Consider the following 13,554-nt stretch of genomic DNA (forward strand, 5'->3'; position numbering starts at 1 on the left):
AGATGAGACCAGCAAAGATGAGGAATTACAGATGTTCTCTCAGCAAGTGATCCAGGGATGGCCTGATAAGATACAGCACACACAGCCAGCAATACGGCAGTACTGGTCTATCAGAGATGACATCTCACTCGAAGATGGTGTTCTGCTGGCTGGATCCAGATTAATCAAACCCAAAACAATGCAGGAAGAACTTCTCCAAAAGATACACGAAGGCCATATGGGAATGGAGAAGTGGAAGCTCAGCGCCAGATCAGCTGTGTACTGAATAGGCATATACAAAGATATTGAAATATGGTGTCTACATGCAATGTATGTCATAAGTACAGAAACTCACAACAGAATGAGGAGATGATAGTTACTGACGTACCACCCAGACCATGGCATAATGTAGGAGTTGATTTATTCACACATAATCAAGAATGGTATCTCATAGTCGCAGACTACTACTCAAAATTCCCTTTTATCCGGAAGATGAAAGACTTGAGAGCTACAACAACCATCTCAGCAGTATGAGTTCTATTCACTGAGCAAGGGATTCCTGAAAGGTTAATATGTGACAATGGCACCCAATTTACATCGAGAATTTAAGGAATTCGCTGACCAGTATGGGTTCAACACCATCACTTCATCACCACACTACCCACGGGGACATGGATTTATAGAAAGACATGTCCAGACGGTCAAAAGAACACTTGTGAAATGCCAAAAGATGAAGGAAGACCCAAATCTGGCCTTATTGTCATTCTGGTCCACACCTCTCAAGTCTGACATGAAATCACCTGCAGAGCTGTTAAATGGAAGAAAATATAAGACAACTCTGCCAAGCAAAATCCATCCTTCAAGTGACCAGGAGGAAGGGAAACAACAACTCACAGAAGCACAGGTAAGAGGAGAGCAACACTTCAACAAATATGCTAAATCCCTACCGAGCTGTTTAAAGGACAAACTGTACACGTACAGGATCCAATCATGAAAACCTGGAACTCAGCAAAAGTTGCTAGTGAAGCTGAGACTCCAAGGTCGTATATCATTGAGACCAAAACCGGTAACCAAATGAAAAGGAACAGAATCCATATTCGACCTACACCTGAGCTGGAACAACAGAAAAGACCATCAACAACATCGGAAACATCACTAACCAGTGAGACAACATTAACAACATCACCAGCAAGTGACACAACATCGCCTGTACAGTGTGCCAACTCAACACTGACACCAACAAATGCCAAATCTACAAGATGGAGGCACAACATCTTACCACCCAAGCGATACCGTGAATAATATTTTTTTTTATATACACGCTATAAAAGACTCTAAAAAGGGGTTCAGATTATTTCCACAAGTCGGTGATAATCTTTTTAATTTATATTGACAGTTATATTGATATAGGGGCATTATGTTTGAAAGAAAGACGGATGTTATATATGTATATATTGTTATACTATCTGTAAAGTGTTAGGAACTAATTAGCTGGGAATTAGTGTTTATGTGTTAGTGTTCCAGTTGGGGGGGGGCCACATTCACAGCTGCACTGGGGAGTCATGTTATATGTAACACAAGAACCAGTTAAACCAGGTTCCACAGCACAAAACATATTGCTGAATTAAACAAGACTGACTTCAGCCTTTTCCAAATTTAAAGTGTGATTCTTTCCAACATCTGGGAACCAGAAACAACATAAAGACAAAAAGGTACAGTATTGTATTTCTGTCCCAAACATACCCCTTTTCATACAAAAAAAACATTTGCATGCATTATCATTGACACTGTGAATTGCCCAAGTTACCCACGATGCACACAACTGTTCTTATGCATTAGTAGTTCATCATTCTTGTCAGTCTCTGCACTTGCATTGCACACATAGTCATTAAATCGTGCCAGTCTCTTAATGGTGCGCATGTGCGTTGTCGTTGGCTGTTCATCTGGTTGATTTTCCTTCTCCGGCAAGTGTTGGTCCCTTGTCACTTATTGCTGCGGTAACTGTTGTTGTTCCATTTCCGTCGTCGGGGTGCTGTGGACATCTGGGGCTGCTGGTTGTTCTGTGGTCTGTGCCATTGGTGAGTTCTCATCTTACTTATTGACCGCCTGCTGTGAAGGAACAGCTTCTCCAGTTGTGTGTGTGTCCCTACGGTTGTGACGTTATCTCTGGTCCTTCACTGCCGCGGCATACGATCGAGGTGACACCTTCTCTACGTAGGTCCCAAGTTACCACTTGGGCTGACTCTTGTTGAGTGCGTTGAAGGTTTGCACCATGACTGGCTCTTCAATGAGCAATTCTGGCTATGGTTCAGCAGTTTTGTCAAAATGGAATTTGGCTTTCTGCCATTTCACCTTGATTTTGTCTGCCCGCTCGCGGAATCTGAGTGCTCCTTCCCCACAACCTCCACCTTGGGCGCCTGAGCAGATGACTGCCGGATCTTCCTCTTTCTCGCCACCTGTATAACTCGCGTCACCTTGCGACTGGCAAAGGCGTTCTCGTACCAGCGTTGGTGCCCCCTCCTGTAGGCCATCTCCTGGATTTTCTCTTTTTGAACGTTGAGGGTTACCAGTCCAAGCTTTCGACTTGCTTCTGTTGAGATGAGTGGCTTTTGCTTGCCGTCCATGATTTAGAACTCCAGATCTATGTCATTGTCATTGCAATGGGATCTCAAAGTAACTTGCCCTCTCGACACTGGTACGGTGCTATCATATATCCTCAACCTTACTTTTGAGGGCTTCATTTTTGGATCGCCATGTTGAGCCACTTCCCACAGGTCTGTGAAGGCCATGACGTTGCATGATGCACTGGTGTCTATCTGGCACTTTATGTTGACTTGATATTCTCCTTCTTCAGTCATTATTCTAACAGTCACAAACCATTTATCACCTGTCGACCTGACTTAACCAACCTGTTGTTTGGTGTATAATGATTCATCAGAATCTTCAGATGATATCTCTCCAGTGGCCATCCATATCTGTTTGTTGTGCTTCCTTTTAGTCAAACACTTGTATGTAAAATGATTCAGCTTCTTGCAGTGAGAACACTGCTCTCCCCACACTGGACACGCTTTCTTCTTCTGTGCGTGATGTCCTCCGCAGTATTTGCATCCTGCCCTTTGTCTGTGATCCTTCTGCCCTTTCAGCCTGGAATGTCTATCAGCATAATGCAAGGCCTGGTCTGTTCTGCCATGAATATGCTCTAGCTGCTGATTTACAACCTTAGCACTTCTGTACGTCTGGATTGCTTTCCTGAGAGTCAGTTTCTCCTCTCTCAGTTGATGTGCGCTCACTCCGGGATATCTTATGCCTAATACAATCCTGTCTTTAAATAGATCATCTTTCAGTTGCGCAAATTCACAGGATTCTGTGAGCTGTGTTAATGCAGTCACGTTTTGATCAATAGACTCTTTTTCACCTTGGGCCCTAATATTGAACACATACCATTCATAAGTTACACTCACTTGGGTTCAAAGCGTGCCTTCAAGGCTTTCAAAATTTTTGCTGTCTGTTTTTTATGCTCTTCAGAGAGATTTAGAGTGGAATACACTTTGTAACAGTCTCTCCCCAACAGTGGTAAAAGTGTAGCTACTTGCAGCTGCTCTGGTTTGTTAAGTGAGTGGAAAAACTGCCAGTTCTGTTTCATAGCACCTTTCATTTCAACCGGCGCAGGCAGAGGAAAATTTGCAGTCATTGTCTAACCCTGTTCTTTCAGCTTTTTCTTTGTTCCTTTTCTGTGGCTTCCTGCGGCTTTTATCAGCTTTTGGTAGTTGAGACCATTCCTGTGGCCTTTGTTCTATAGCTGTGCTTCTAAACAGCTTTTCAACACTCCATATCTGTGCCACTCTGGCAGCACAGGACACCAGTCTGGTGTGTACTGAGTCTTTATTGAAACTGACTGTAATGGCTGCCTGCAATCAGAGTGCCTCATGGTAGAGGTCACATGACTATGGCAAGCCAGGAGGTACATTGGTACAATATTGCATTTCTATCCCAAACAGGGGGGCAGAGAGAGGGAACAGAGAGAGAAGGAGAGAGGGGGGCAGAGGGAGAGGGAGAGAGAGAGTGATCAAGATCACTCCTGACAGATGGTCAACTATACTTTGCGTCATTACAAGTGTGCGGGCATATATTGACTACATGTGCAAGCAAAAAACTGCCAGGTATCTCACTAAATCAGTGTCCAATATTGTTACCAGAAAGTAAGTCAATAAATTAGTCTTCTCATTTAAAGCTTCTGCACAAAAATGCAGCTTTGTTGTTGTTTTGATTAATAGTAAGATAAATTTTAATGCCTTTATCTTTCCAAAATTGTCTCTCCCGCACCCCCTCATGAAAGAAAAAAATTGTAATGTTGTCCCCCACACGTAAAGGTTGGACAATACAAAACATTTCTACACAACTTCCAGTAGGGAAAGGAATTAGATTGATGTATATGTGTATTGGTAAAGGGATCACTAATTGGACAGTAGCATCTATCATATGGGATCAGAGGGGCGCAAACACCAGTAAAGTCAGGGGCATTGCAACTTTTGGCATACCCTATATGGCAGACACTAAGGACATATTTGCGTTCCCTAAAGAGACACAGACAGCGATGTGGTCTCTTAGTTTTTGTCAGGTCTGAAACAACATGCCGACAGCTATGGGTGTGACCTCAGGTTTCAGGTATACTTGAACTCTTTTATCTTAGGCTTTCTGTTTCAAGGTATTCAAGAATGAGGAGTTGTCAGATGCAACAGCCCATATGGCATCCATCAGATGCTCAGTTGTGGATTAAGGCTGGTTTACTGGTTTTCAAAACGTATCAGACTTCATGTAACAATGTGAGATTTGAATTGTCACTCCTGTTTAATGTTTCAAAAATTGCCTGATGGGATACAGCACACACAGCCAGCAATACGGCAGTACTGGTCTATCAGAGATGACATCTCACTAGAAGATGGTGTTCTGCTGGCCAAATAATCAAACCCAAAACAATGCAGGAAGTACTTCTCCAAAAGATACACAAAGACCATATGGGAATGGAGAAGTGTAAGCTCAGAGCCAAATCAGCTCTGTACTGAATAGGCATATACAAAGATATTGAAAATATGGTGTCTACATGCAATGTATGTCAGAAGTATTAAACTCCCAACAGAAAGAGAAGATGATAGCTATTGAAATACCACCCAGACCATGGCATACCGTAGGAGTTAATTTATTCACACATAATCAAGAATGGTATCTCATAGTCGCAGACTACTGCTCAAAATTCCCTTTTATCCGGAAGATGAAAGACTTGAGAGCCACAACAACCATCTCAGCAGTACGAGTTCTGTTTGCTGAGCAAGGGATTCCTGAAAGGTTAATATGTGACAATGACACCCAATTTACATCCAGAGAATTTAAGGAATTCACTGACCAGTATGGGTTCAACACCATCACCTCATCACCACACTACCCACGGGGACACGGATTTATAGAAAGATACATCCAGATGGTCAAAAGAACACTTGTGAAATGCCAAGAGATGAAGGAAGACCCAAATCTGGCCTTATTGTCACTCCGATCCACACCTCTCAAGGCTGACATGAAATCACCTGCAGAGCTGTTAAATGGAAGAAAATATAAGACAACTCTGCCAAGCAAAATCCATCCTTCAAGTGACCAGGAGGAAGTGAAACAACAATTCAATGAAGCACAGGTAACAGGTGAGCAACACTTCAACAAGTATGCTAAATCCCTACCCGAGCTGTTTAAAGGACAAACTGTACACGTCCAGGATCCAATCATGAAAACCTGGAGCTCAGCAAAAGTTGTTAGTGAAGCTGAGACTCCAAGGTCATAAATCATTGAGATCGAAACCGGTAACCAAATGAGAAGGAACAGAATCCATATTCGACCTACACCTGAGCTGGAACAACAGAAAAGACCATCAACAACACTGGAAACATCACTAACTAGTGAGACAACATTAACAACGTCACCAGCAAGTGTCACAACATCGCCTGTACAGTGTGCCAACTCACCACTGAGAGCAACAAATGCTCTCCCTAGTTCCATTCTCATCCCCTCATAATCAATTTTTCCCAATCGACTACTTTGGTCTTTGTATTACTTATGTTTTTTTTCAATCTTTATCTTACCACCCACGCGATACCGTGAATAATATTCTGTCACACATACAAAAGGGATTGGAAGATATTGAGAATAATCAGATCCTTTCTTTTATAATTGATGAACAGCTAGATAAATGGACTGGTGATGGAGGAAATCATTGTAAAATTAGGCACCTGCAATCTGTTTACCCAACAAATACTCCTGTGAAGTGTTTAAAGCAGGAAAATTTTCTCTGTGACTGTTACAATTCAACGCTTTCCACCCAATCAGAAACCTCTAGATGTCTTCAAGGTGGATCGATAGGCATCTTTGAAGGTGACATACTCAGGAATTAATTAGTTATCCAGATTTATTGGTGAAGAATGGTGAAACCAGGATGACACTAGCTTTTATCTGGCTGGACTCTGATCAAAGACATGTGGATGTGCCAGTATGATATCACCCAGAAGAGTCTCCCGGCTTGTCGTTTCACCCTGAATGAACACTCCCCTAATTATACTGTTAATATTCAGACTGAAATCAGAACAAGCACCACATGGACACATGGAAAGGGGGTCATTATTGTGTGACAACATTGCACTTAGCTGAACAAAATGGGAAGCAAAAGTGGCCTTTTTAATCCATTGTTTTATTTTACTCCTGAGTTACCCAAGAAAATTGCAACTTCAGTCCTGATCCCAGTGAACATTCATAAATATACGAAAGTCAGCTGGAAATCAGTTTAAGCGAGGAACCCGAGAAGACGATTATACAATTTAGACATTCGATTCAACCACTGTCACTGAGTCTCAAATCTAAAAGGCTGCATTTGCTGGCAACATAACCACTAGGTGGCGCAGTACTGACTAATGCACGAATGCATCCTCATCCACTGAAACGTCACTGGTTGCGATGTCTCAGGCAGCTGCCAGTAATAAAGATGGCACTGCTCAATCTAACACAAAAAAAATTAAATCCAAATCCCCTCAATGGCTGTGAGCGCCGCTTCCACCCTACCCCTAACAGTTATCTCGCTCCCTCCTACCATCGCACTTCTCTTCGCCGCTCCCTCCTGCTTCTGTCTTCATGTCACTCAATCCCCACTTTGCCGCTGCCTTCCCTTAGCCACTTGCTCCCGGCTCGCCACTTCCCCCACCGGGCCACTTGCTCCCCACTCCCCCCACTGCCCCCCCACCCCCAGCCGCTTGCTCCAGGCTGCGCTGTTTCTCTCCTCCTGGCCTCTCCTTTCCACATCGCCCGTCACCCTTTGGCTGCTTGCTCCCCGCCTTGCACTTTGGCAATTCGTTCCCTGCTGCTTCTTTGGGTGGTGCGGCAGGAGGAAGCAGCAATTGAAGCAGGTTTTCTCATGTAGCATTCTTTTAAATATTTCATTTTCTTTTCAGGCTGGGATTTACTGGATAAATTTAATCGATCATTCCTGTGCTGGATGGGGCATTCTTGTAGTTGCTATCCTGGAACTCGTCAGTATAAGCTGGATCTATTGTTAGTGCAATCTTTCCTTATTTGTTTCTAAAGACCAATATGAGACGGGCAGTGCCTACTGCATCCTTCACCTGTGATGCCCCTTCTTGCTGAGTTACAGCTGGTTATTGTTGGGGGCAATTTTGCTGCAGCCATTTTTCTGTTAATCGATGATGGGGATGTTCTTCATCACTCCAAATTAAACAGCTGATTGCCACTTGACTCAGTCTGTTGCCAATTTCTCTCAACTATCAAGGCAGATGGAGCAACAGGACAGGTTCTGTATCAGTATGTTCATGATGTTTCTGGAATCCATTTGCTATTCTTCAGCTCAGGACATAGAACTCACTTTGATAGTCCATCCTCCCCCATTCTGATAACAGGGAACCTGCCCATCTCAGCACAGATCTGAAACATGAGCCTTTCTTAAGAGTGTGCTCCTGTCCTTCAAACATTTTTCCTTCGTAGGTAATCAGATTGGTGACAGGGAACAGTTTCGTCATCTTGTTTGAAATCCTGAGTTATCACTTCACTGATTTAATCTGTTTATTAGTAACACCCTGTCGTAAAGACAGAACAAACCAAGTGATTGTGTCTCTCTGCTTTCTTGTAGTTCACAGGGGGAAACAGATTCATCAAGGACATTGAGATGATGATTGGGGAAAGGAATTGGCTCTTCTGGCTGTGGTGGAGAGTGTGTTGGTTTTTCATTTCTCCATGTTTGCTGGCAGTAAGGAGATGTTACATCTTTTAGTGATTTAAACTGAAAATATTCAAGCTGCTGACAGTCTCTCATTCTGTACCTGATCTTGTTTTGTGCAATCATTTCATTCAGGTAATCTTAATCTGGTCCTAAGCAACATTTGCCCAACCAACATATGGACCTGCTGAGTATCCTGTCTGGGCAATAGCACTTGGCTGGTGTATGATAATCTTCTGTATTATGTGGATCCCAATTGTTGCTATTATGAGACTGAACCAAGCTGAGGGTTCCACCTTGTACCAAGTAAGGAAACACCTTGATATCTTTTAAAGAGGACGGAACTGGTCTCCCAATTCTGACCATGCCTTTAATGGAAGCTCATTGGAAAGCTAAAGAAATGGCACAACAATCATTTTTAGGCATTTAACACTGTTTCTCCCGAGGTTCTGTCAATCTTTTAATATCTTCCAATTTTAAAAAAAATTGATACATGCCATAATTTAAATAGTCAACCAGAAAATCCACACTCCAGTATCCCACCAAACACTTTCAGTTCAGTATATCTCAGCCACACACTAACACTCCAATCATTCCTAACAATTGCATTAAGTACAATCTTCGAAGATCTTCTCCCAGTTCTCTCCTGCAGTCTCACACATGTACGCCACACACACATGCATACATATATGCACACACACTGAGAGACAAACGTGCATACCCACATACAAAGTCATGCATACAAAAAGTTGAGACAAATCTGCAAAATTCTGTGAAATTCCTCTCTCACCCTGTTAAACAATGGATACTGCAGTGACTCATGTATAATACAATTGTCAACTGCCCAGAATTTACCATCTTGAACTGGAAATACCTTCCTCTCAGGAAATTTTAAAGGATTGGAGGGAATCCATAGCCTCCACATGATCTGTTCTGGAGGACATTGGCCCTCTATGAAAATAAATACCTCCATCAATTATTTCCTAAAGTAATTCTGGATTCTCCGTGAACTTTCAAACTCACATCCCTCCTACTTTCTTCCAGTATTTTCCCCACAGCTTTCATTAAACTAACTGTCTATAATTCCCGAAGTGAGATTTCTTCTCCTTCTTAAATATTAGGTCCAGCTAATCCTCCCTCCATAACTTAACTTCCTTGTTGTAACAAACTGCAGGATAATCTGATTCAGATCTGAGATTTTTTTCTAGTTGGATGTTAATGCTCAGTAAAAATCATAGAGAGATACAGCACTGAAACAGGCCCTTCGGCCCACGGAGCCTGTGCCGACCATCAACCACCCATTTACAATAATCCTACATTAATCCCATGTTCCCTACCACATCCCCACCTTCCCTCAATTCTCCTACTACCTACACACACTAGGGGCAATTTACAATGGCCAATTTAACTATCAACCTGCAAGTCTTTGGCTGTAGGAGGAAGCTGGAGCACCCAACGGAAATCCACGCAGTCACAGGGAGAACTTGCGAACTCCGCACAGGCAGTACCCAGAACAAAACCCAGGTTGCTGGAGCTGTGAGGCTGCGGTGCTAACAACTGTACCACTGTGCCGCCCCAAATCAGGCAGAAATGATTAAACATTTCACTTTTCCATTCACAGAAAATCTCTGCCTCTTGCACATCGGCTCCTGATTGGGGTCCATACTTGGAACAACACAAAGGGGAAAGATACAGAAACAGGCCTGATTCTCAGAAGCCCCTAACTGTGTGCAACTTCTGCACAATCCTGAGATGTGAAAATTTAAGGAAAAAATCCTGTTCAATTTGTAAACAATGGCCCTGCAAATGCACCACTGTTCTGGTGTACTCCCACTGTAACTTCAGTGGGAGTTCCCCAGAACAGTCAGTAATTCGGACGGGGCCCAGATATACTGGCTCACAGTTTATCTCTCTTAATCTGGAATTCCTTTGCTCTATATCTTGGTGCTAACTGTTTAATTTTGCTTGTGTGCTATCCACCTGTCTGTTTTCTTTTTAATTCTTCAATGTTGCACAGCCTGTCGTGTTATATTCCCACTAAATTCCTCATTCTAACTACCGAGCTCACTTTCAGTTCTTTTTAGCATCTGTTGATTACATTTATGTTCTTGTTTCTTGCTCAACGAAGCTTTGTTCAGGTTCTTGTAGGGAGGTTCACAGGTGTAGAACTTCCAATTTATTTTGTGCCCTGCAGGATCACCTCCCCACCCCTCACCAGATACCTGCCCCCATTTCGTCTCCCCCTCCCCACCCCTGCCTCACTGGGGCCTGCCTCATTGGCCCTGACCCTACTCACCTTGTTGCGAGGTTGGCATCCATCACTGTGTCCTCTCAGCTGGGTGTAATCCCAGCAGTGGCCACCATTCCCAGTAGTGATGCTGAGACTGAAGAGCTGGCGGCCCTCCAATTGGCTGGCAGCTCTTGGAGGAGGGCTCTCGTACCTTAAATTTAATTCTCTGCCAGATGGACCCAAAATGTGGCTGAGGGTCCCGGAAACAGCAAAGGCGGGGTTGTCCCTGACTTTCAGGCCCATTGTCAGAGCTCCTGGCCCCCCTGACAAAATTCAGCCCTCCATGTGTACTGACCCTGCTGATCTTCAGGTCCAATCAGTTTAAAGTCTCGGAGTTTGGGTTTGGAAAGAACCAGTTATGTTTCTAACAACTATTTTAAACAGCAGATTGGTAAATTTAATCTCTGTGCAGAGCTTTGCCAGCCTGATGCACATATCAGGTGTGTGTTCAGGGAATATCATGTGAAGCATGAGCCTGAATTCCCAATAGGCTCTTCCAACAGCTGAAGCTCTGGGCTGGCAGTGCAATTTTGTTTAATTATCCCTGTCGGTTTCATTTCAAAACGCCACATTTCTGAAATTCTAAAGGGAGAATCGAATAAATTTAGACAATGACAAAGTCATTACAGGGAATTTTAGCTCCTCTCAATTGATGGGAAACGCAGGGGGTGAGGAATTAAAATGCCTTGCTCCAGTTCCCATTCTGCCTCTGCTGATTCCCCACTTTAGCACCACTGATTGTGTCAGCAGATGGGGCTTGAACCAGTGACAGTGACTCAGTGAAGGAGTAAGAGTCTTCTAATCTTGGGCAGTAACAGTCAGTCAGTGAGGGAGCAACATCCTCCCAATCCTGGGAAGTGACAGTGGGGGAATTTTCCAAGGCAAGGGGAGATGGGCATGCATGCATTCAGGGAGTTAAATCCCCTGAAACTGACATAGGCTTGGCATGGGATCACCACCACCTGCAAGTTCCCCTCCAAGCCACACACCAACCTGACTTGGAACTATATCGTCATTAACTCACTGCCACTAGGTCAAAATCCTGGAACTCCCTTCCTAACAGCACTGTGGGTGTACCTACATTCCAAGGACTGCAGCAGTTCAAGAAGGTAGCTCACCACCACCTTCTCAAGGGCAATTAGAGATAGGCAATAAATATTGGCTTAGCCAGCGATGCCCTCATCCCATGAAAAAATATATTAAAAAATTCCCAACATCATCCTGTCCTCTTCCGGGTTTCTGTGGGGTGGGATTGAAGCTGAGCAGGGTACCCCTTTGGATCTGCTGGGTAAGTAAGTAAGGTAGTTAAAAAGCCAGTTAGGAGCCATATAACTCTGAATTCTGGATTATGCTGAAAATACAGGATGTTCTGAGACTGCTAGAGATTAACGACAGAAGGAATGTAACAGACTGGGATAATGGGAGATTAAAATGATGTATTAAGAAGTCATAATATGCTACGTGTCCTTCTGCTGTGGTGAATCACCAAAAGGATGAGCATGACTGAGTACTGAGAGAGGCTAATTGGATAAGAGTCATGATAGAAGAGATCCTCCCAATCGAGTCAGTACCACGAAGACAAGAAACAAGAAGTCAAGGAGTGAGAGATAGAGAGAAAAATCTGAAGACCAAAGACAAAAAGCTGCAGAGAAAAGACATGTGCTCTCTGTCCAGAAGATACTGTCTAAGTCATGGTGAAAGAGGAGTTAGTTGAGACACCGGATGGGCTAAAACATGATAAAGAGAAGGTACTAGATAAGCTGGCTGTACTTAAAAAATTAATAAGTCACCAGGGCCGGATGAGATGCATTCAAGGATACTGTAAGTACGCAACTCAAAAACAATTATTCACAAGTCTAGTCCTACTTAACTACGGATTTAACCCAATAAGAAAATTAATGCCAACACTCATGAGTTCGATGGAGTACCTTAAGCTTTATTCTGTATGGCTTTCAAAAAAATTAAACATGTCTTGCAAGATTAAAGATTTCATGTAGATGACATAGAATTCCAGTAAAAAGCGCTAAAATCCCGGTGAATATTACTGTAAAATCAATGTTACGACTTGTACCCACAGACTCTCACCTAGATTCTGTGCCATTAATCTCACCAAGTTCCCACTGATTCAGGAGCGATCTTCTTCCAATAGCTGGCCAGACTATCTTGATTGCAGTGCCAGATAAAGGAAAGGGATCCCTTATATCCAGGATTGACCCTCACTCTCCCCTCATGCACGATGTCACTAAGGGGAGTGATAGGGTCTTTCCCTGCATGATCAATCACTGTACAATCAATATCTTTTTCTATACCCCCATCCCACTGCCTGCATGACCCCACACACACATTCCATTTGCTGAGAATTCAGTCTCGAATGGAATAAGTAATGACGCTGGCAAAGGTATGGGATGACAAAATTCTCCAACTAACTTTATTGCAGTATGCTTCAAAATCACGAAGATATGAATAGCACACTGATCGCTGAGGAACCAGTGAATAACACCATGCAGGATCTATCAATGGAAAACAAAACTCTCAAACTGACCTCTTTCAATTCTCATTTTATAAATGCCCCACAGAAGCTGAATCTTCCCAATCCATAGGACAAGTGGCCTGTCTTACTTTAAACTATGAGATCAAAGGTTTACACATCCAGTTGTCTGGATGATATCGACAAAGCTGAAACTTCCACACAGTTCCCAGCCTTGCCCTTCAATCTCTTTAACTCAACCACAGAAAACTGGCACTTCCCCTCCAGCTCTCCAGCTTAACTCAACCCAGAGACTAAAGGGTTACACATTCCCTGAACAACACTCACAAGCTTTTCTCTAACCCAGCCCAGCTGGTCCCCTCTAGTCTCTGTTCACACTTGGTGCGCTGGTCCGACACTCAGGGGAACAGATGTAACTTCTGACGTATTGACCAACGGGGTCCGGCTGTACAGTGAAGAACAAAGGAAGGTACACCTTTCTTATACCCCTCTGTACATGTGTTCAGAACCTGTGGTGATTAGAAATTGGTTACTCCC

General features: G+C 43.3%; 1 pseudogene; it reads left to right on the plus strand.

Annotated features, from left to right (window-relative positions):
• Positions 1-3,925: 3,925 nt before the first annotated feature.
• LOC137377444 (sodium- and chloride-dependent neutral and basic amino acid transporter B(0+)-like) lies at positions 3,926-9,997 on the plus strand (annotated as a pseudogene).
• Positions 9,998-13,554: the final 3,557 nt, after the last annotated feature.

The sequence above is a fragment of the Heterodontus francisci genome, chromosome 15 (genome assembly GCF_036365525.1).
Source record: "Heterodontus francisci isolate sHetFra1 chromosome 15, sHetFra1.hap1, whole genome shotgun sequence".
Taxonomy (NCBI): domain Eukaryota; kingdom Metazoa; phylum Chordata; class Chondrichthyes; order Heterodontiformes; family Heterodontidae; genus Heterodontus; species Heterodontus francisci.